This window comes from Struthio camelus, chromosome 3, assembly GCF_040807025.1.
Source record: "Struthio camelus isolate bStrCam1 chromosome 3, bStrCam1.hap1, whole genome shotgun sequence".
Classification (NCBI taxonomy): domain Eukaryota; kingdom Metazoa; phylum Chordata; class Aves; order Struthioniformes; family Struthionidae; genus Struthio; species Struthio camelus.
This window is the reverse complement of record NC_090944.1, coordinates 15,110,351-15,135,614: the sequence shown is the minus strand read 5'-3', so window position 1 is coordinate 15,135,614 and position 25,264 is coordinate 15,110,351.

Genomic DNA, 25,264 nt, shown 5'->3' with positions numbered 1-25,264 from the left:
ATTTTCCTTTAGGTTCGGGCCACCAGTGTACCTCACACTGGCAGCACAGAGAATGTGCTTTACTCAGAAAAAAGGAATTGGGTTCTATACAAGGCGTAACTAGATAAAACGATCAGGCTAATGTTATCGAGATGTCCAAACCTGGGACCTTATTAATCTACTAATGTTTTAATGTTAATCTCTGCAATCTGCATAGACTGAAAGATCAAGGTGAAAGCCTTTGCAATTTTTGCTACAGCTCTTCACTTACTTGCAACCCTTTTCATGATAGAGAGATGGACACCACTACTGTTCAAAACCACACTGACAACACTTTACTTCCTTTCTCTTCCTAAAATAGCCGTTTGATATATGTATTCCAGGATAGTGTAGGTTGCTACTTCTTTGATATCTGTGGAAAGGTGCTGCTTTATAGTATATGATAACCTGGCCTATTTTCAGCATTCGCTGTCTAAAGGCTTGCTATTATAGCATCCATGTTGGGAGGAGGCTTGCTAAAAAATTTTTGAAGACCTTTCATCCTTGAGAAAATTACGTTGAAGTCATCAAAGCACATAATGTTCAAGTTTAACAAGTGGAGTCACTCTTGAGCGTTAAGACGTGCTGCCCCTTTATTTATCTGTTACTAATGTTTTAGCTTAAGCACCATAGACTTGTATATTTTTCTTCCTCGACTTGAGGCATTAGCCTGTAGTTAGCTCCATGTCCCTCTAATTGGATAAAAAAGCCTGATCTTAAATCTTTTCTATGTCGCTCCCTCTAAAACACGATTCACACATGTATTGCTGACAAATGAAGCCAGATCTGTTGCAGGCTTCTATTCATATGAGAACAGGATATAATTTTATTTTGTGTACTGTATCATCTGTAATACAAACACCATTCTCTTCCCAGCCATCCGCTAATCCTCCAGAGACGTAAAAAATAGCCTGACAGAGAGAAATAGTAGAAAAGAGAAAGAGAGAAATTAATGAGCAGAGGCAGGGGAAAAAGAGGTCTTCTGAGCAGAGATGTTAAATGAGATGGAGAGGTGATGCATTGATGGGACACATACAGAAAGATGAAAAGAAAAGGAGATACAGAGAGGTACGATCTTTTTACAGCAACTACCTATTCTGTAAGAGATGGGAAACTACCACATCACACTGACTACCAGTAACATTGCTTAAACAAGCTGCTTTGTGATGCTCATGATATACAGGTGACAAATCTCTTCTAGAGTGCATTGGTATTGTCTTAGGAAACATGACAAGATAAATCAGTTCACTTGGTAGGCCTGCAGTTCAGTTGTGTCTTCTCACAAATAGACTTCAACTTCAGATCCCCAGGAGCATTAACCGAGGAGCTCTGCTGAGAAGCCGATGGCAACTGTAAGAGAGAGAGCGACCTGGATAGCACAAACTAGAGGGTAAGGTCAGAAGGAAGCCTCCCTTTCCTAGGAATATTCTAAATATCTAAGGATAGCTTTAACTCGTCATATGCAGGAGAATCCCTTGTAATCTGTTACCAGAAGCAGGGTTTTCCAGTAACAGCAGCCTGACTTGTTTCCTACCAGCACGAGACATCTCCGTGGCACAGAGTACAACTTTGGTTTATGTTTGAGCTTGAGAATGTATGCATGGTGATGAGTGAACAAACTGCAGCGGTATAGCTCTGCACATTACCTGCAACAGGTGATAATTTTATTAAATGGCTTTGTCAGTAAAAGTTAATGACCAAAACTGTCTGTGCAGCTTTCATTTACTCCCTAGTTTGCAATTCATGCTGTGATGCCTTTGGCTATAAAACTAGGGCTTTTTGTGAGGTATAAATATTTGTGAACCCTAGGCAAAGGGAAGCAAGCTGATTCTGTGATGTCTGGAAACACACTGAGGCTTTTCTTTGTGCTTATGTGCCACTTTATCAGCAACAATTATTACAGGATTTTTGTGTTACTTAAAGGTAACCCAGAGCCTGTCCTAGGGTGTTCACAGGGTAAAACTATCCCTGCAGAGTCCTAAATATTTTCACCATCCTGTGATGTTTTGGAAGTCCTGCTGGATGGCTTCTTCTGTGTCTGCAGCCTAGGCAGAATAGCCAACATAGCTGGAGCCGAGTTGGATGTCGAGCTTAAAGGGACACCAGTGGTACCAGTACTGGCATAAGGGATCCACCACCTGTGCTAACAAGGAATCTTGTATTAATACTACAGTAAAGAGGTGTGGATCACTATATAGAATACAGATCATACATGTTTGATTTCACGTATGACTTTACATGTTTATGATCCTGAAGATATGGTGGGTGTAAGACTGGAATTACCCCAGCCTTTTGGCTTATTCCGCTGTAAAACTGGAGCATTTGTACTGATCTGTGTGCTAAAGCTACTTCAGGAGGGTAAGGAAAGTCTCTGTTAAGTCTCTGTTTTCCATAACAAAACTCAGATGAAATGCTTTGTACTGCTGACACCAAATGTGAACCTGAGCCTGTTCTGACAATGGTAATGCTCAATCAGTCAGAGATGAATTAGTCTGTAAAAACAAGGCCTTTTTCCTTACCCTGGTTCATACTGTAGAAAGACGCAATATCAGTCCTTCAGTGATTTATGGGCAGAGGCCCATGGAATATACCTTTAAGGTAGCCCTGCATTGCAGAACTCTACTGCATCCAGTGCCTTCAGCTCACCCCAGGTCCTTCCAACAGACGGCCACAAATAGAGATGACACAGACCAGTATGGTTTGTTGGCCGATAGCTTGTGGTAGAACCCTCAGAGCTACTCTGATGAGAACCAGATTTGTTTAGAGCCGATTTGCAAGGAGAACCTAGTTTGATCAAGGACTGTGACTCTTTTTCTCCTACAGAAATTCCAATGAATGTACAATTCCCCTTCACTCCATCTGCACCCTTTATTTCTTATCCACAGCTTTCTTTTTAACATTTCATGAAGTTTTCTACCTTTTTTTTTTTCCCTGAAAAATCACCGCGGTACTGATAGCAAAAAATGGCAGCCATTAAGTGAGCTTCCTCCTCAAGGAGTGTTAAAGACTATGAAATTACCATCATTAAGGAAGATTGCTATTTGGAAACAACTTGGAAAGAGTTTTGAAAGATGAAAACACTATCACCTCCTTACCTCTTTTCAGAGTGATTTATTTCCTTTGTCCTTTAGCATCTAATAGTGATAATGATTCAAACTAAAAAATCATCTATCATCATTCACGTTTTTGTTGAGTGTTAAAGGACAAAGAAAATATATATAGTAGAAAAGAAGGCAGAGTCAAATTTGTGTTGGCTTTTGAGCTGCTAGCATGCTTATCTGGTATTTGGAAGGCTGAACAAAAAAATTGGCTACGTACCCCAGTGGGGCAAGAAGGCCGCTTCAAAAGTTTGCTTAAGGAAGTTAGGAAATATGACCTTTATTTTATCTATAAACCCATATGTGGTGTTTATTAAGGGCTTACACATTCCAGCTGGGATATGAAAGCCCTACTTTCAAAACCATTTGAGGAGGAAGAAACTGTACACCTGCCCACACCTGATGTGGGTGGGCAGTGAAGAAGGGACAGTGAAGGCTCTCTCAAACCCTAATTCAGAGGTTAGCACAGCACGACAGGGAGCATCATGCTTCAGGATAGGCATACAGTAACAGCAATGACTCTTCTGGAGGCAAGACTCAGAGTTTTGGAGAGCAGTGTGCTTTTGTACAACATTGAGACTCAGAGCTGACTTGGGCTATCTGCTCCCCTGCACCAGGAAGATGAATGCTTGTTGCATTACATTTCATGGGAGGCCTTTTTGTCACCATAGAGGCATTAGTCACGGTGTCCTGCAGAGATTTTGCTACTTGCTCTAATGACTACTAGGAGAAACCTGTTATCTTCCCAAAACTTGTATCACCCTTAGTCTCAATACAGTTCCCCTTAATTTAAATTACATAGCAGTGGCAGCACTATAAAGCATAGGCTTGGATCTAGGAGTTTTAAACTTTGTGGATTCAGCTCCTTCTGTCCTGCGAACCGTCATGCACGAGGCCCCTACTGTTCCTCTGCCACAGCTCACACATCTCCAGAAGCCCAAATGGACTCAGATACAACTGTACAGAAAGGGTAATATCTCCCTGTAGAGAAAGTTTGCATTTTTTGCAAAGGCTGTGTATTTGCTTTGTTTGCTCTTGCAGCCACATGTTTAGGCATCCTCTGCTCCAGTCCATCTGGCAGCTGCAAATGGAAACAAAGCCCACATGTCAAGCACTGCTGTTCATGTCCTAATTAGCAAGGGAAACTTTCTGCTCCAGCATGTCTGACACAGAGGTAAACATGGGAAGCAATGACTGTTTGACAGTCTGGCACATATTTCAGTGAAGTTATTGCTCACTGCATAGAAACACAGGAGTGGAAAGGACATCGAGAGATTAAAATTTATTCATTTTGTAATTGCAGGCAAACTATGTTATAGACAACTAGTTCAAAGGATCCATGCCACATAACGTGAGCTGCAAAGACAAGATGCTCTTTCAGGAGATTTCTAGTAAACTGAAAGCAAAAAGACTAGATGCCCTTCTTGTGTACTCAGGCTATGAGGAAAAGTGAAGACAGCTCCGCTTCAAGGCTCTGGCAACTTCAGGGTCCCACTGAAAAGGGCGTTGCTGATAACGTAGGTCCTGGCAATAGCAGAGGATTTATGAGTCGAAAATGCCTGTACTGTACGATGCAGGAAATGGGGGCGTGTCCTCTGCTACAAAGGAAGGAAAAGCGCTTTCAGTTTTGTGGTATTTCCCTTTGCTGAATACACCTCTGCTGCAGAGATAGGTTTAATACAAGTAATATAGTGCATAGACCTGCTGCAGAGAAGATAACCTTATTAGGTTTGCATCCATCACCATATTCCCATAATTTACAAATATTCACTTGGCTTGCGGTGCACAGAAGCAGGGCTTCCTTGCATCCCATTTCTCAGAAAGGATCCGTTTCTTAGAGCTTTCAGTGCTGAAATCTGTATTTAAGGTAACTTTCTGTCTTCCTCTACCACCTGCATCATATAGCACCCACTACAGTGTTCACTACAAAGCATATTTTTATCTTAAGTAATAGAGGTTCATGTGTATTAATCTCATGCTCAAGATTTCCCTACTTGTTACCAATTACTTACCCAACCATATAGGGTGATGTAAATAGGCATAAACGACGACAAATGGCCCTTCTGGAAATATTTGTGGAGGGATGGGATGGCTGGAACCACCCCAGCCTCTTTCTGTGCAAGACCTGAGCAATTTGTATATTCTTGACTGGATATAGCAGCACAAAATGCTATCTGTGCTGTGAAAAGGGGAATACCAAAGGAAAAATTATGCCAGGAAAAATATGATTGAAGTTAATTCAGTGAATTACGATTTATGTGTCTACGTTTTTTTCTCAGTATTTTATCACTATTTGGGCTTATACTTTGGAGAATATAGTCTGAGCCTTCATTATCCAGTGATTACAATTAAATCTCATGTTATCTTTCCTCTTCTCTTAATTGACCTTGGTTCTGCTTATTCTCCAAATAAATTTACTCCGGCAATTTTAGGGTCCCCTAACTCAGTCCTTCTGTAGACCCCAGGTTTGTTTCATTGGCTACCTAATTCTCTTCAAATATGTAATTTATCTGACAGATAAAGATGACACTACTTTTCTTTTTGCGGACATCGATTTTAAAACTACATTTATACTATTTAAAATAATAGTTATTAGCAAGGAATAAAATTTGGTTCCTGCTTTTTTTTCTTTTTTTACAAGGAATTTTTTTTTTCCTGATGATTGCTCTTAAAGGCATTTTCACAAAGCCCTTGGATTTTAACAAAAAGACAAATTGAGCAGCCAAGCTTTGGGGAGATGAAGGGCAAATCTGTAAGTAGCTTTTGGTCAACACTTGGCAGAACATTTCATTAATTATAATTGTTTTTATTGCTTCGAAAGCCACCTTCACAGACTTATCCCAAATAAAGATATAAAAATAATGGGGTTTTTTCTCCTGCAGTCACATTGTACCCAATTCTAGCCCTTATTACATCGAACTTGTTCCGTCTAACAGAGGGATTAGTCACTCGTGAAGCCTTTCCTATTAGTGAAAGCAAGTCTGTCCAGCTGTGTTAATGGCTATTTACACGGGAAAGCTCTTCTGCCGGGTGCTGAAGGTGAATGAAACCAGGGCAGGAGGGAAGAGGCTGAGGTGGGGCTGCATGAGCTGGCCTCTGTCATGGGCAAAGCTGTCTCGACTCAGGAAATTTCACTTCATTTAGTTTATTGACAATTAACATGAACTTGTTGTCCCTGCTTCAGCGTGGGTCCCTCACCTCCCTATTATTTCTCCAAACGTGTCTCTTCACGTGTCCCCTTTTGTGTCCCCTCTAGTGTCTCCTGTCTCTCACATGCATGCTCTCGTATCCCCATCTGTGTCTCCTTCCCTGGCACCTACCGTCCTTTCTTAAATATGTTTGAGCAGAGGTGCCACGGGTTCCCCTGATGGATTGAAGCTTTGGTGCGTAGTGAGGGGTTTTTTAATGCATTTCAGAGCTGGCTGGAATTGTCTGTGACCAGCACAGGGAAGTTCATGGCTTCCTCCTGCACAGGCACCCTTGCAGCTCTTGCTACCAAAACCCTGCCGTTTATGCGCAATACAGCCTCTGGAAGGAGAACTGCTGGAGGTATCAGCCGCAGGCCACTAATTTTGCAGCTTGTTTCTTCTCTTGGGATAGTCTCTCTGCCTCGTTACAGAGAGCTGAAAATATGTTCAAGCTTAGGTGAGCGTCTCCCTCAAATGAAGCCGTTGGTCCTGTGCTGGCTGTGCCAATATTGTGCTAGAGGGCATGGAAATAGTAGCACTTTCATGGACTAGCTTAGCTGTGGCAGTGGGTTTATCTTAATAGAATTTTCAATAGTTAATAGTTTCTGTTAATAGAGAGGAGCAGGAATAAGTGTTTCTGCACGAGAAAGATGTTCAAAAGTCTCCCACTCTTCTCTGAGAAATGAACCTATCTTTCAGAGCATACTTACGTATCTGTGTGTGCAGGAAGGGGTGCGAAATCTGAGTTATTGGCTATGGAATGTGTTGAGATGGAGGTGAACTGAGGCCAATTTTCAGCTAATTTTCAGGTTGCTGAAATCCTGTCTCTCATGTCCCAGTTGAGTGCTTTGAGCACTCATGAGTGTTCTGGCACCTGCTATCAAGGTCTGAAAAAATCCATTGCAGAGATGAAAAAAAAGCATTGTTCTTTGGGGACACTTTAACCAGTAAACATCTTTAGTAAATACATCAGTGTTTTCTTACCAAAAAAAATGTGATGAGAAAAATTCCTAACTGGTTCCATTCCTTGATAAATCTCATCTATATGGTTCTCTTGAGGGATTTCAAAACTTTGCTGCCATGAAATGCTGGCAATATATCAGTTACCAGTATCCCACCTGAAATGTTAGCCTAGAGTTGCTACAAGCAGAGGGAGCTGAGCTCAAGCCGTAATATTATGGAGTTGAAACATCTTCAGGAGAAAAGACATTGTTAACTCAAAATCTAATTAATTCCTGTTATTATTTAAATTTATCTTGATTATAAATGTAGCTACTACAATAAAAAATATCTTCTGATACTTCATCTAGAGACAAACTATCGGGTGCTGTGGAAGCAGCTGGAGATGGAGCACACCTTATCAGTAAGTTGCTCAGCTCTGCTCTTTCCGTAGTGACGGACCATGGCTCTAATTTCACCTTTCAGAGAACATATGCGATTTTACAGGAGCAGTGCCAGTGCGCAAAGCTGGAAGCCACTGAAGAGGGACGAAGAAGGATCTATTGTGTGCTCTGGACTGCGATAGAGAAGCAGCCTGATGACAGTAAAAGGACTGTGTAAAGAGAATGCATTGCTGAAGAGTATAGTCTTCTCCTTTTCAGGTGGAGAAAATGTCAATGCATTTTTTTTTTGTTTAGCATTTAGTATTCATCACCTTTTTATAGCTTATTCACAGTGGGGGCTGCATTCACTTCCGAGGACGTGCTTTCTCCACCCAGATGGTTGGATGCTTGCAAAATACATTGGGCAGGCATGGGAGCAGACTGCCAATCTCCTGTGTTTATGCCAAGGCCAAAGGCTACTGTTGTAGCAAGCTCTGCACTGAGAAGAGCATTAGAGAGCTCCCTGTAGCAGCTGCTCAGAAGTGCCAGGAAGGAAAGTCCAGAAGTAAAAAGGTCTGTTTCAGAGCAGTACATTAAATGGATCTTGACTGACTCCTTTGAAAATCATAATGCTTTGGAGTGCTATGAGCAAGGAAGGTAATGTATTTTCCTTTGTCAACTGAGGATAAAATCTCAGCTGAGCTGCACTGAGTGGTAGAAACTTCTGTTTGACTTTGATGGCATCAGGTTTTCACTTAAAGCGTTCAGGTGGTGACTGTGTCCGTAGGTTATATTTCAAAGGAAAGCAGGCCCAGTTTATGACATACTGATAAAATATCAAGTGGTGCTGAGCATAACTCAAGCTGCCAAATTGCCTAGAACTTCAGAGGGCCAACTTCAGAGGGCCATCACTGCAGAGGGCCAAAAGACACTTGGAAATTTAATTTCTCTCCTCTCTCCTAAAATAAAGTTTGAAATAGTCCTGAAGGAGTGTTTCTAGGCGAACATCCCACTGTGTACCATGTGTGTTGGAGGACGTGAAGGGTGTGAAGACAGAAGGTTGCTGTTTGGTCCCTTTTTATGCTGTACGGGAGCTGCAATTCATTCACTGCCGCACCCCTGTTCATTATCATTCAGGCTGGAGGCCTGGCTCGAGCATTTCACATGTGGTAGCTCAGAGAACTTTGGGGCTTCTTCATTACAGCAACCCTGGTAGCATCGCATATATGTTTAAGGGGCTGAGATACAGTCCTTTCTGATTCAAACCGAGATCTTCTTTCATCTCTCTTGGACCTGTTCTACGGAGATGTAGAGATTTATTGACAATCACCTGACATTCCCTTTGCTATATTTAATCTAACTGGTTCTAATTATTTCCTTAGGGAACATGAGCCAGTTCCCCAGGCTTATAGGTGGTGATCTCATCACTTGCCTAAACAGAGGATAAATTCACTGGATGTGTGGATTAAAGGGAAATAATGTTTTTTTTAGAGACTTTCCTGATTTTTTTGAAATTCGCCCTCCTTTTATATATTTCAGTAAAGAAAGTTCTACAGTATAAAAAGAATAGTTTCAGGTCAGTTAAAATAGGCTGCTTTCTATTTTTATTAGTGTATGATACATCATTTCAAAATTATAAAACAAAAAGTGATTTCTACAAGGTAATGTTATAAATTTTTATCTTCAAACTTTTAAAATTGGACATTTAAATATTGCAGGAGCTATCTTACTTGACTCATTACTTGCCATGAATTTCATGAAGTTTTTACTTCTCTGTAGAAGCATCTCCGTGCAGAGTTCTCTGGACACCTCTTTCTCTCGCACTATAGGAGCATAGAAAACAACACTAAAGCATATAGAGATTTTTCACTCTGCTCAGCATCATCCCATCTCAACTGCTGTGGCCAGCATTAAACTTTCAATTGATCTCAGTAGGACCAGAACTTAATCAATGCTTATTTCTTGGTGACAAGCCACACACAGGCAGATTGACTACCAGATCTACATTCAGATATAATCAAACTTTCCCAAATCCCTTTGGCTTATCTCCCACTGACTTCAACAGGGGATGGACTGCAAGATTTAGCTCTCTGAATTAGCATGTGAGCTTGTTAGGCTTATTAGCTCCACTAGCAACAGAATGGCTGGATTTCCTCAAGCCTTTAAGTCTCAACAGCAGCAGCTCTTCCAGCCAAATTAGCAGTAGCAGGAGGTGAGAGACTGGCAATTCTGATGGAAGATGCAGTACTGCTTTTCCCCTTTGGGAACGAAGCAGAATGTCATGCATTTATATGTCTGCAAATGAGCAGAGGCACATATCCTTCATGAGCAACTGATCCTCAGCGGTAACCAGTGGGCAGCTGGAATGAAATTAATGGATTATGCTCACCTCAATAGTTGTGTGCAGGCAATTGTGCAATTTAGAACAATGGATGCAAAGAAGTATTGGAAAAACAGGAGGTCTTTAAAATTATTTTATTTCAAATAGGTATATCTGTTCTTGAATGCTGAGCGACGAAAAAAGAAAACGCCTCAGGTTGTGCATATCTCTGATGATGCCAACAAATAGCTCGATCTGTACTTTATCCTTCTCATGTTCTGGTCATCTGTGGGTGTAAAGTGAATTACTTTACCAGAATCAACAAAAAATTCATAAGACAGTTAGAGTCCCTGACCGCCCCTTCCAGGCATTAGGGATAAGTGTTAGGGATGGACTGGTATGCACAGTCTTAGTGTTTCCTCTTGCGTATTCAAGGAGGTAAAGCATGGAAAATTGGGAGCTTCACTTCTTACCTGATTTGCCTCATTGGATGCATGCGAAAATATTCTGAGAAAATGATGTGAAAAAAGGTTGATTTTCTACTCACAGTTCCTAAATAAAGAATATAAACCTAGTAAATAGTTCAAAATATTGTAACAAAAAATAAACCAGTGGCCAGGCAGTCAGAGGAAGGCTAGTGAAGGAGGAAACTGAGCAGGGAAAGGTCTAACAATGTTTATTTTACCAGCCTGGGCTTTGAGAGATTTAGAGTACCGTCCTGCTCTGCCGCAGGCTGCTTGTGTGATTTCAGACTATTTTCCTAGCACCTCCACGTCTCAGACTTCCTCCTAACCTCTTATGAATTGATTTCCACACCTAGCAAGAAGTCTGTGAAGTATTTGGATAATATCAGAACCAGAGACAAAATTAAAACAGATCATTTTGGTAGCCTTGGCTGTATTTTCACTAGCTAATTAAATGGCCAGAGAATAGCTTCAAGCACCTGAAGCCAACTGGCACAGAACAGCTTGCATCTATGCTATTAAACAATCTTAACCTTCAAAACAGGGTGACTGCATCCAAAGTGTCTATTAGGAATAGCTTCTTATGTTAAGTTATGCTTATGTTAACTTCTGAACCATGCCCAGGAGTTGTCTGGAGGAGCTGCATTTGGCCAGGGACCAATCTAAGAATTTAACGGTATATAGTTGATTGGGTTTCAGCACTCAAGAGTGTTCACTGGCACTGCTTATTTTTCTCAGTTGGATTTAGCATTTAGGGTGGTAACATCTGCATCAGACTTTCTTAAATGCACTTACTTTATTTTGCAAATGCAAAAAAATCTCCCCTTCCACTGGCAAAAGAAGACTTGTAGCATGCATGTTAGGTTGATATTAAACAAATTCTATCTTTTACATGCACAATCTACTGAAATAGTGGCAGCAGCCCAGGCCCTGACCCTGTTCCTAACTGCTCAGTCTCAGCTAGGAGGTCTCTGTAGTGTTATAATATGAAGTTTAAATGCTGTTCCCTGGTTTACCTCTTAAAGAACTGTGGAGAGTTTCAGAGCTCTCAGTAGAGCAGTCTTAATCAAAAGCTGTTTAGTTTGCTACTCTTGACTTCTGTCTCTTTATAATGAAGAACATTCAAGTGTGCATTACTGGTGCAAATGTATGAGGGTGACTGCATGTAGAAAGGGGTGTAGAAACTAGTTTGTTCAGCCTGACAAAACAAAGCATAGGAGGACACAGATCACTGGAAAAGTAGGTGAGGAGAAGAAGGCAGTGGGGTGGGACCACCAAGGAATTTAAAACTGAAAGCTAACAAGCAACATAGACCTAATAAGTAGCTGCAAGCTGGCCATTTAGCCTGGAAGGAAAATGGCTGGAAACTTCTGCAGCAATGAAATATTTATGGTAGTTTCTTCAGAAGAGGTAGAAGTGGAGACAGAAAAATCCAGCCCATCCAGTGGTGGATACCATGGCAGTACCACCCAGAATCACAGACTCATAGAATAATTGAGGTCAGAAGGGACCTCTGCAGATCATATGGTCCAAGCTTCCTGCTCAAATAGGGTCACCCAGAGCATGTTGCCTAGGACCATGTCCAGTTGGGTGTTGAATATCTCCAAGGAAGAGCAGCCTGTGACAATGTTCAGTCACCCTCACAGTAAAGAAGTGTTTTCTTGTGTCCAAATGGAATTTCCTGTGTCTCTTGTCCTGTCACTGGGCATCCCTGAGAAGAGTCTGTCCTCATCCTCTTTACACCCTCTTAAGAGATACTTATAAGCATCGACAAGATCCCCCGTAAGTCTTCTCTTCTCCAGGCTGAACAGTCCCAGCTCTCCCTGCCTTTCTTCATAGGTGAGATGCTCCAGTCCTTTCAGCATTTTTTTGCCCTTCACTGCACTCACTCCGGTAGGTCCATGTCTCTCTTGTACTGGCAAACCCAGCAGTGGACATTGCTCCAGACTTCTCCTCTGGGAGACCTGTTGAGTCTGAGGACAGTTTAAGTAGAAGAGGCCATATCCCACACTATCAGATGGGCATACTTGCCAAAATAGGGGACACACATGCAATAGTCCCTGGCCTGTGCCTTGAAAGGGACCCTGTTCTGGAAGGAACTGGTCCAACAAGGCAGCAGTATAGGTGATTGTTTTACAGTGATTGCACATGGCAATGCTTAATTTATTAATACGGACACAGCCTGAATGTCTCCTTTCCCATGTTTCTAGTTCCTTTTGTGTTCCTGAGAACTGTATCTGGCATATCTTTTATCGCAGAGATTGTAATATTAAACACACAAGGTAGTAGCCTCATGTTTCACACACTTTGTCCTTGCTCAAATGTGATGCTCAAAAGCCAGTAATTTAAACGCAAGGAGAAACAACAACTCTTCATGCTGCAGGAGTTACATCTGTTATTTGACTAATTAGTGACACATAATGAGACCTCTATGCACCCTGGCAATACAGACGCTGATTTAGTTCTGGCCACCCTCCATGAAAACATCCCAATCTCACATTCCCATTTATGACTGTAGCGAGACATTTAAATGTGTTAAGCATTAGGAAACCATATTTCAGAGCAATAAACAGAAGATATGCTCTGAGGAAGAGTGTGAGTAAAATTGATTCAAGTGGCTAGGCAGACACCTCTTACCCAATTCTGTTTAAATCCAGAAGGAGAAAGTTCAGACTCTTCTTCTTTAGCGTGATTCAGGACTAGCACTATTTTTGTCTCCTGGACTGGACACATGCTTGGGGGAGAACCCAGTAATGCAGAGGAGGTAGAAGGGCTTTGTTATTTGGGACACTGTAGAACTAGATGGATTGGAGATCCTTGACCTTTTTTCCTTGCCAGTCTTGGTAGATCTTTGCTTTTAGGTAAATGTGCTTACCCAGCAACTTTCTCTTGGGTAGTGACTGATCTTATCTAGTACTAAGTAGAAAAACCACAATCACAAGCAAAAACTAGCAGTTGGAAGTTAATATTTTTTCTTATGTGTATTGATTATGTTGTCAGAGATTCAAAATCAATTCATTTAAATGTTCCTCTAGGGAAAAAAAAACAAAAACAGTTTGACAGCCCAGTGGAATGTTGCCAAACTAGACAAAGAAAGAAACCCTGAAAAAAAAACCCTAAATGCTTGAATGCATATGATGTTAAAGAAAGAACAATGTACTGACACAAGCATCAAACGAAACAACAACAGAAATTAGGAGGATTAAAAATAGAGATTAGTTAAGTGTCTTATTTTGGCAATATTTTAATTAAATCAGAGGATGATGGCAGATGGATAGAGATGAATTCAGAAGCAATTTAGAATCCTTATCCCGGCCCTTCCCGATGGCTTCTACAACTTCCCCAACTCTTCTTTTGCATCTTTTCCCTTGTGGCAGCTCTATAAGCTTACTGTTCCTCTATTATACCAAAACATCTTTCTCCCCTCCTTCCTTCTGTGAGATACAGACTTACCAGCATCTATATAGTGATTCTGTGATATTTCCCTCCTCTCCATCCACCCAGTAAATGCTACCAACATTTGTATTTGCTTGAGTTACAGGTATTTTCAGGACTCTGATTTGAAGGGTACCTCAGAGCCTGCATGACTGTCTTTGCATTTTTTCCCTTCTCTTTCTTGCAATCAGTAATTGAATAGCAAAACCTATTAAACCACTAAAATCAGAAAAGGGCAGTTCTCTCCACATTTAAGTTACAGGTATCAGGAGAACAGTGACATTTTGCCTTTCAGTTGCTCACATAACGAATTACTGATGTCCCTAATCACCAAGAGTCTGTTTTGCTCTCATGGAACTAACAAATGCTCCATGTACGTGCCCCAGATTTTGTCTTCATGCTTTTAATTGTTGAAGACAAATGATGCTGGAGCAAAAGGTAGATGGAGCATTGCTTATCCAAATAGCTTTCAACTGCACAAGTAAGTCTGAACTTTGCGTACGTTGGTTGTGACCAGTTGTTTAGGCTGGTTCTTACTTTCGGTCAACTGGTTTCACTCATCCCCAGCTGACCCGTGAGTATGAATTAAACTGTGAACTTCCTATAGAGTGGTTGTATCTTCCATACCATTTCTTATGGAGCATAAAACTCAGTCACTTAACCTGAAACATACAGTGTTCTGAAATTATAATTCTTTGCTTAGGCATAAGGGAGTGTGATCTCTAGCCGAGCAAGTCTTATTCACCCTGTCACTTACTGTATTTTGTTCTGACGTTTCTCCTTTCTTTGTTTAGTCTGCAGCCTCAGTGACAATTGTGCTTCCCCAGCATTTAGCCCAGTGAGAGTTTTAACAGCAAGTGGGTTTCCTGGAGGAAACTGTGACTCAAATAATAACAATTTGCAAAAAAATACAAGCCACGATAATAGAGCATTATTAAAATTGCCATGTGGAGCATACTCGGCAGCTAGCGTGGTGACCTTCCCATCACCAAAGCTACATAAACCCCAAAACAAAAAGCTTCTTCCCAAAACCAAAGAACTCCATCAAATTGCAGGAAAAAAATGTGTTTTGAACTAAACAAAGCTTTATGTTCAACTCAAGGGTGTTGTGCTTTTAGGTATTTTAGATATTAACAGTTAAAATTCTAAACTATGGCTATATTATTTTGATTTTTAGTACTGAATTATTTCATTGAGAAAATGGGGATATGAAATAGTTAATCTGCTTTTCTATCAGGAAAGCAACCTAGTAAAATGAAGATGAATGTGCCAACACTGGCTTCTATATCTGGATGAAAAGTGGCTCAACTAAGACTTGTTGCCCAACTTTGCTCTGGACAAAGCCTCATTATCAATAATACAAAGGGCTTTTTCCTTCCAAAATGTTTTACGATCTTGGATGTTGACAGGTGGTGAGGAGGAAACAGTTGCCAAGGTTGGGAGCTCTCTCAATCCAGCCTGGTACCCTTGTCATGTGGAGGAGATACAAACAGTGCTGTTGGGACACAGCTCCTTTTTGGCCATGGCGCCGTGAGCGCTTCATTGCTGTCTATCATCTTGTGTTATCCTCAGAGCAGTTCTAGCAGCCCAGCAGGATCCTTTCTAGGCAGAATACTTGTCAATACCTAGTTTGGAAGTCAAAAAGTTTTTTGCTCTTTGCGGGAAAAACACAGACACAAATGGGTAGAAACAGGCTGAACAGAATTAAGCAAGTCTGGCGGCAGAAGGATGTGCTCTTGGTGCTGGCATCTCTAAAGTGTTTTTATGATGTCCATGAAGGACATCCCAGGTTGTGGGAAGATTTGTTCCAGTGGTATGTTTGGTCTCCTTTACCCTATTTTAAGCAGTGCAAAGGAGCTGTAATGCTGACTTGCATGCTTCCTCCAGGGAATTCCCCAGCTGTTTGAAGCTGGACCAAGAAAGTAAGTCAGAACTGCAGCAGATGAGGCTGCTCCTAACTCCTGCCCATGTTAGGATCTGTAAGCAGCTTGCCAGCCAGGAAGGAAAAACTAAATAGATATGTCTACGCATTAGAGATGTTTCAGACTCCCTCACTGCAGAGGAAGTGATAGATATGGAAACAGACTACTTCTAGCAGTGGGCCAGAGAATCCTAACTTGAAAATGTTTTGAAAGAAAGTCGACAAATTCTGTGTATATGTATGTTGTTTTTAATAGTGAATTTGGAAATGAGTTGCAGAGGGAATGAAACTTTTTGTGAAACGGTAATAAGTAGTTTTATCAAGAAATGGTAGAAAAGGTTTAAATAAATGTTAAACATATTTTTAAAATCAAAATTTCAATTTTCATTTAAATGAAATGAAAACATGAATTTTTTTTAGAAACAACAGCTTGGGTAAAAATTGATTAAATAAAAAAATTAAAGGACATTAATAAATTGAATTGAAATGAAACATTTGTTTTAACTTGATGCAGACTAAAACATTCTGAGGGGTTTTCTTGTTTCTTTTTTCATTGAAAAGAATAATTTGATTTGATATGGACCAGATATCCCTTTCTTTTCCCTTCACTTTCTATTGCAGATTAACCACTGAAACGAAATGTTATTCATTCAGCTTTCCAAATAGATTATGTGAGGATGTCCTGTGCTGGAAATGCAGTAAAATAAATGACAGCTCTATAATTTTTTGGCTTGAGCTCTGTGGTACTATTAATATTATTAGCACTGTGCCTTGGAATGGACCATGACCTAACTCACAGCCTGATGGTAGGTCTGCAATAGAAGGGCATTAAACTACACATTGTAACCAGTAACGATCAGCTATTGACTCGATGTCTATTTCCTGAACAGGTCTCCCTAATCCAGATGCTCTCCCATCACATATCACAGCTAGCATAAATTGTAAACCATTTGTTTAGCTCTTGTAGAGGAAAGGACAACTCTGAAAGGCTTCTTCCTTTCATTGCACGCTGCTTATGAGTCTAAAATCTTATTTGAAAACTGTATGTGATGAAGGTGAGTCCAGAAATTGTTAGTGACAAGTAAAAGATTGTGCCCTGCAAGAAATGTATTCTAAGCAATGTCTGAAAGTCTCAGATCAATCATTAAACAGCTATTATATTTGTAATATTGTTATCTAAGCCACCATCATAAGGAAAGTGGTAGGCTGCTTCATGACCAAAGAGCTACCAAACTAATTATACAGTTATGAATTCCTTTCAAATCTGTCGAGCATTTAATAAATTCTTAGATGAAGCCAACCATAATTAGAAGCCTTCCAAACTACTCACAGGCATCAGAGTCCGAGAGAAGCTGATTAATTGTTAATAAGGTTCCTTCACTTACTAGACAGATTGAAAGGGGCGAGGAAGCAAATCTGAAGACAGGAGCTGGCATCACTGCCCAGATTCACTGAAATTTTGAAGTCTGCCACAACAGACTTTTAATATGTGGCTTCTTGTTGTCCAAGTCTGGTGATAGATCCAATTGTGGCCATTAGGGAAGGGATTTCTGGATTGCTTATAACTCCAATAACAGATGAAATGAAAATCTTCCCAATCTTATGTGCTTATAGCACATTGGGTCTTTTTGAAAATTATAGAACAAGTTTTTTTGTTACCGCGTTCTACTAAGATCACGCTCACCTGGACAAAACAAGTGGTGTTTGTAAAGCATAGGGTCATCTATAGTAACGTCTTAACTTGTAGATTTTGAAGAATATTTGCTCTGCAGCTTCTGTTCTTGCTCTGCTCCGAGCAGAAAGGTCCTCAGGTGGGAACTTACACCTTTAACGTTCATCTCTAGCTAAATGACTGGCACATTTCTAAAGCTGGTCATATTACCCTTGTTTATGTCACTGCAAACACAGCAACACTCTGCTGCCCACTGAAGATAGCAACCCATTATTGTAGTGAAATTTGTACTCGTTCCAGCATTGCCATGTCTCTCTTGTACTGGGGAGTCCAGAATTGGACACAGTACTCCAGATGAGGCCTCCCTAGGGCACTTGTCTCCCAGCCTGCATCCACCTGCTGCTTGCCAGTCCTCTGACTTTCACGTAGTGGGAACCTCTAGAAAAGCTTGTGGGCTGAATCAAGCCACTCCAGACAACCAAACTGATCAAGGACATTGCACAAAAATCTCTAGTGGCAGCAACCTGGTTTTGGGTGCGCTGTTTCCCAGGGGCCAAAGTAAAAGCATACAAAACTCCGCCTGTGCTCACTTGCTGGCTGGACCCTGACTGTGACACTGATCTGTGTGGGTGCAGCAGGTGTGCCATTTCCAGGAAATAGCTGGCTTATCGGTGTGCACACATGGATGTTGAGCCGTGCGAGGTATCAATGCATGTAGGCCTCCACTGCCTTCAGAATAAACAGTGCAGCCTTGAGAGGGAAAAGTGAGAACTACAGCCAGCTATAAATGGGGAAGGTGCCTTAGGGGGTATGTGGTTTCTTCAGAGTAGGAAGCTGTAAGTGGGCCATGAATGCTGGATTTACTGCACCATTGTGGATTCTGCATATTTTGCATTTTCCCAACTTTTTCTCCCTTTATTCTCCTCAAAAGAAATGATCTCAAAAATCCTCCATCATTTTGATCATTTGAGATCAAAATACTCTTTACTTTGCTGCTTTTTTCTACATTTCTACATTTTTAGTTCTGTGACAGCTGCTGCACAGAATTCACAGGAGATGAAGTTTAGAACTTGAGAAATTTAGAAATATCTACTAAAAATAGAAATTATCTCTCTAAAAGTTTTATGAGTTTAAGATTAGCTATCTGAATGATTGTCAGAGCTAAAAAAATGCTGTGTGACCTATTATTCCTAGATTATTTTTATTCTCCTGCAATGGATAGATAGTTAAAGTATAACATTTGAAAAGAACACTTGAAATGAATCTTTGAATCTTGAATATTATTAGCAAAGCAACTTCAGGGTGAAAAAAAGAAACAACTAGCTCTTAAAAAGCTTATTCCGAATATGGTGCTTATAGCCAGCTGTTTGAGTTCTGAGGTGCCTGAGTGAACGAAAGACGCAGACAAAAGCGCAGCTTAATAAAAATTCAGTTTAACTCTGTACTTGAACTTTTACTCCTGGAAAAGGTTTTTTAAAACTCTTCATTTCTAATTATTCTTTTTAATGAATATAACATTACATGTTAGAATAATTAACTGAAAATAATAGAAAGACGAAAGCATTTATTATTCCCAAACCTTCCAATACTTTGCAACACACTGAAATTCAGGACATGTCTGTTCAGACAGCACAGGTGATATTGAGCAAAGCCATTCCAACACAGAGAGATACCTCCTGAAATTTTATTTTGAGGAGACATAACCAGAACTGAGTGGAGACAGTAGGGCTATTTTAACAAGATAGTCAAAAATTGACCCAAACCTGTGTGTCCCACCTACCAAGTATGCTAAAGGCATGACAGTTTCTGCAACCAATTACATAAAATAAATGATAGCTCTATATTGTTTTGGCTTGAGCTCTGTGGTACTATTAATATTGTTACTACTGGGGCAAGTGTCACAGCTCATCACCTTTGACTCCCCAGGCCAAATGCCTTGAGAAGAAAGTCTTCAAAGGGACTGCTCAGACCCTCAACCTCTGAGCAGTTTGATGAAAACATGATTACGATGGTCCAGGAGGTCTCAGGGCTGAGATGCCACTCTAGGATGCACGAGCTGTGAGTTAAAGCCCTCTTAAGGCTGACCTGAGCTGACAATGCAGTTTTCCCACTTCTTTGGCAAGCATTGTGGCTGTCTGAGGAGGTAAATATCATCTGAGAGTTTAAGGTCATCTCACTTAAAAGTCTTTCAGGGACCTGGCATATAGATGCCCTTTTGCTGAATTGCAGCATGCGTGGTCTCAATGCAGGGAAGGGCTGTGGTGCCGTCAGGGGTTCATGAAAAGTCAGCAGGGTGAGAGCTGAAAGAAAATACGAAGCTGCTGGGCCTCAGTGGTGACGGGTGTATAAAATGAGAGGGGAAAGTTGCCTACTAGGCTGAAGCCGCTCTGTCCCTATAGCAACAGAATAATTCATTACCAAAACAATTGACAGGCTGGAGAAGATGGACCGTGATTTATATTGTGTTAGGGGAAACCCTTGCTAGTGTGAGATAAAGGAGAGCTCTAGATCTCACTCTTGGGTGTGTAAAAATGCAACAATTGTGCAATCTATGGGCAAGTTTCCTGTATTTGTGATAAGATATGTCAAAATCTGTTTGTGGCAAATTTGAACAAATTTATGTGATATTGAAACATCATCACCAGAAAGAAAAAAAAGGTCATTGGGCTACCGAGAGGCACAATAAAATGTAAGAGTACTGTTACTGTGCTAATTAGCAGACGTTGGCTTAAGAAGGTGAAAATGAATTGGAAGATCTTGTACATTGTGCTGTATGTGCCAAAAAAAGAGAAATTTAGTGAAGTCTGCCTGGGGGGGTAAGTGTGTGTGGGGGGGTCAATCTGGCTCCTATATGTATTATTTGATTGAGATAAGGGTGCAGATACAAGCTTAACTGAAAGATGACCTGTTAAAAGTTGTGCAAAACCTACACATCTTGTTTTCTTTGCTTCCCTTGAGCCTGTTATGAGTAATTTTAAATAAATTAAAAAAAATCTGGCTTTTAAATTAAAGAAATACTTTGAAAATAAACAGCTTCTCATAGAAGAGCTTTACTATTTAAAAGGCCTATTTGCTTTTTGATTTCTATAACATGTAGCCCAGCAGATTTAACTCCATCTGTGTTTGAGGCTTGAGGTGCTATTGAAATGAACATATTAATAGTATTCTGTGGTGTGTATTCACATTATCATCCTGAATTGTTACAGAAGTGATCTTAATGATGGCTGGTGATAAAATACTTAGATTGCCCTTTGTTATCTATATGTAATCATGGCACTATTACAGGCTCAATATGTGGAGAGTCTTTAAGTTATTTCAGCCTTATCTAAAAAATCCCTGAAAGGAATGTTGTAAATGAGGAAAATACTTTAAAATGAATCAACCTCCAGCTCAAAAGTGCACATACTGTTCATAACTGGTCATGTTGTACTGATATTACAGTTCACTGGCTGACTCCCTACTTTGAGAGGTTCCTGATCATTGTATAGAGTTAGTGAGATCAAATGTTGTAGAATGACAACAGTCACTTACATAAACACCTGCCTTGGCAGGCACACTCCAGCAATGCTAAAGCTGCAATTCATCTTTACCAGTGGTGACTTTATAGTGCACGACCGCATACTTAGCCCAATTCATACTGATGTGGAGAGCTTTATCATCGCACAGCCATGCCAGCAGCCCAATTAAGAACAGGATTTAATATCAGAGAAACTTTATGAATCAGAACCTATTTAAAAATATTCTGCTTTAACTTCCTTTCTAGGGTAGGAGAGTCATTTGGAATCTTTTCCAAGAGAAAGAAACATAATTCTGCAAGTGGTTTTCTACCCATTGATAAAAATGCTTTTCATAAGATCCGGCAACACATAGCCTTTGGAAGCGTAGCTTAAAATAATGAATCACTGCCTTTTTAAAGATAAAACAGAGTAGATGTAATACTTAAAATGCTTATTGCAGTCATAAGGAATGTCAGAGTAAGTGATCTAATCAGGAGAAATTATGCCCTGAGCATTAGTTTTCATGCATGCAAAAATTCAAGGATAATATATTATTTTGTGCAACTGTCTCTGATACTCAGCTCTAAGAAAAAAAAAAATGGAACAAAGTATTCCTTACTGTAACTTTGCTTCTTCCCTGAGGGATAGGTTCACTACACTGAATTTCACTCCTCGCTGTTAGGTGTCTTAAAAAAGGGGAAATTTCCACAACCAAGGTATAATTCTGCAATTCTTATTTCATCCGTCCCTGTTATGCTATATCTACTATGGAAGAAGGAAGAAACTTATCACAAAAGGTCTGGATGGAGCCTTGATTTATTTTCACAGAGCCTGAGGCAAGGCAGGACAACTGCGCAGGGTAAGGCATCAGTTTAATTTCAGTTAATGCAGTAGTGCTTGTTAATGTGTGTTTTCCCAAGGTCTTCTTTCTCCCTCGGTCAGAAATACATTCTCTGCCTTTCGTGTACAGAGAGGAGTTTATTAACAGTTTTTATCCTACTTAATAGAAGCATTTCCCAAATTGTGGTCCCCAGAATGCCAGGGATCTGCTGTGGGTTGTGCATAGCTCCAACCTGGGGCCAACTTCAGAGGACAGCTGGTGGTACAGGACATGAGCTGCAGCAGGACCTGGGGAAGGACAGTAGCAATACCAGCCAGACCCATATACCACTCATGTCCCTTAAAAATACAAGATTGCTGAGATGCCTAAAAGAGAAAGGATGTTTGGGACTTGGGGGAAAGGAATATTTAAGGAAGTTATGTCTACAGCTAGAAAAGGAAGATACAATTGTGCAAAATTGAGGAGATCTAGGAATTGAGTTGGATGATAAAGCATCTTTGGGGAAAAAAGTTTGGGAACCCTTGAAAGAAGAGGAATGTCAATTAAAAGTAGGGAGGAATTAATTGAATGAGTGAGTGAGGAAGAGAGAGAGAGAGATCAAGATTTACTTGCGTATCTGAAGCACAGCCCAGATCAATTACTTGCTGCTGTCAGCATCGTCAGTGCAATGTAAGAAAGACTGAATGTGTGCTATAAAATGCACCATTTAACAAAGTTAAAGCTATTAAGTAATTAGAATATAATATGTGAACATGCTGAATATGCTTATTTCAATGTAAACTGTTATTCAGTGTTTATTTTTAATACAGGAAAATTATCCAGCTTGTTTTGTTGTCCCTGCTGTTTCATGTACTGCTGATCTACTGCATACCTTTAAGCCAACATCCAGAGGTAGCTGTTCTTTTATCAGCAGCATCCAGGGACTCTTCCAGAAAGGTGCAAAGTGCATGATCTGCAAAGGAAACAAATGCAAGATGGGTAATAAATATTCTTTGCTCCAGTGGGCTGAGAGAACAGTAGCATTTCCACTCACAGAGAGATCACTAATATGGCCATCTGTCCGTGATATTAAGGGACAAAGCCTGACTTACCTCCAGATTCTGAAAAGTGCTCGTCAACAGCATCCCCTGCGGCATCTGAACTTTAAGGTCTCTTAATTTCACTTATGAAAGGAATGGCTAGAGGTTAATATCAGAAAGGTACAGTTGAATGCGAGAAAACTATTCTAGGCAGAACCATAAAATAATAACTAAAAGCTATGTCAAGATTGCACCTCAGCTGGATACTCTGTCAGGCTAACTTCCTGAGAAAGGAAAAACATACCAGCAGATATGGAGTAATCCTGTACTAGGAGAGAGGAAGCTGAAGTTCCTACTCTGCTACAGACTTTCCTTGCTACTTTGGGAATGCCAGCATCTCTGTCTACATCTTTTCTCGTGAATTAAGGGGCAGCAGGGAATATTTCAGTGCGCTGAAACTTGATTTTCTCTACTGTCAAGTTTTTGGAAAACCTTCGGCATGGATTTGCCTGGACCAGCTACACTCTCCCAAACAATTCCCAGACACTATTTGGAAGTCAGCAAAGGCCTGGGACCATCCCTAGAATAACTTGGGTGAGAAGGGACCTCTAGAGGTCATCTGGTCTAAAACTATGCTTGAAACTGCCAAGGATGGGGTTTCCACAGCCTCTGGGCCCCTCTTTGAACATTTAATCGTCCTCAGGGTAGAACGGTTTTTCTTACAGTACTGGCATTTCCAGTGTTCCCTCTTTTCCCAAATTGTAGTGGTTTCAAAAAGCAATTGGATATGTTACCCTATTATGGAGGCTAAGGAAGCTTAATAACATGGATATCACCAGACTATGTCGCTTTGGCTTTGGAGCCAGAGAACAGGCTCTGCCATGGTTTAATTTACTGGTAAACATGTAACTTCTGAGTCTCCATTTCCGTTAGTAATCTGAATGTAACAGCACTTAAAGACATCGGAGGGCTCCGATGCCATTGTTGCTAGCAGATGGGTGAGTACCACCAAGGGACAGGCCCCTTTGAGCAGGTATGCAGAACGCTTACCAAAGAGTGAGTAACATGTCTTGCAGAATGAGGGTCTAAAAATCCATTGATCTATCTTCATGTTTTTTTAAAATTGCTTTTTTATCGGTATGGTCTGACACAATAACTCCTTTTAAACAGAATTCAGCTGGTTATATTCTTTTCCTTGAGGTGTATATGGCACTGAAGAAGTTACTGAGGAACCTGGGAAATAAGACACAATTATTTTCCCAGGAATTAATATATGTTATTAAGTGCAGTCAGAGACAATCCAGAGATTAAAAGAGACAACCAGTTTAACAGACAATCTGTGGCTTTTCAGAGTAATTTTGGGACCCTCAGGCAAATTAACACTGCTTGGGAGCACTCAATAATATTGAAAAACATGAGTTTTGATGAGTTTATTGATAGGTAAAGTCTTCCTGCTGTACTGCATTCCTCTGCAGTGCTAAAGCCACTGAGAGGAGAGGATTGAAGGGCATGCAGTGCGGGACCAGCTGCCCTGTAAAGGCCAGCACAAACTCTATGTACAGATTCACTCTTCAAAGTATAAACAGGACTTCAGTGGTGGATTAGGCCTAATGCTCTTTTCATGTAAGAGTCATTACATCTTTGGGGAACAGATATTTTGAACTGGAAAAGTGCCATTTTCCTGTATTTTCAGCAGTATTCTGCACATATAGTCTAGAATATTATTAATACAAAAGTGTGGGTGTTATAAAGAAAAACAGCTGGTGCAAGTGGGCAAGGATGCTTGGGATACAGGTGGAAGAGTTAATATGTGATTATTTCAGGCAGCATTAAAAGCACAGATTTTTCAGAAGTTATAATAGAAATTTACCAACAGACCTTACACTGTGCCACACAGCTGAGCACACATCTCATGCCAGTGAGCACTGAATACACAATAAATAAATATGCCATTATGAGACACCTGCCACATACCTAAAGAGAATAATGTGAAAGGAGCTTAGAAATGAGATGCATGTGAAACAGCCTGAAGAAATGCATTTCACTCTGCAATCTCTTAAAGCTAGGAGACCACACTTTGTCCTTTACAGGTGCTCAGTTGATGGGTGGTAACTCATTATCCTTGATCGCTTGCGATAGATCATCTGTTACCTAGGTTGGAGGTATCTATGGTGCCTCACAGGATTTCATGCTTGATGTCTCAGACACTTTGGCCGTTGTTGTCAGTCTGACTGTTTTTGAGCAGAAATGCTCTAATCATATGCAGTGCATTGAATAGGAGACAGCTGTGGCACTTGCATTAAATAAATCTTGCTGCACAGAGGGAAAACTTTAGGTAAAAACCTAGTGGAGGAGGAGACAAATGAAAATGTTTGCTGTTATCCTGTAAATACTATTTCTTAATAAAAGATGACATTCTGGAGTAATTCTGTAGGGCAAGTCCTTTGCCATTAGAGGCTGACAAGAGGC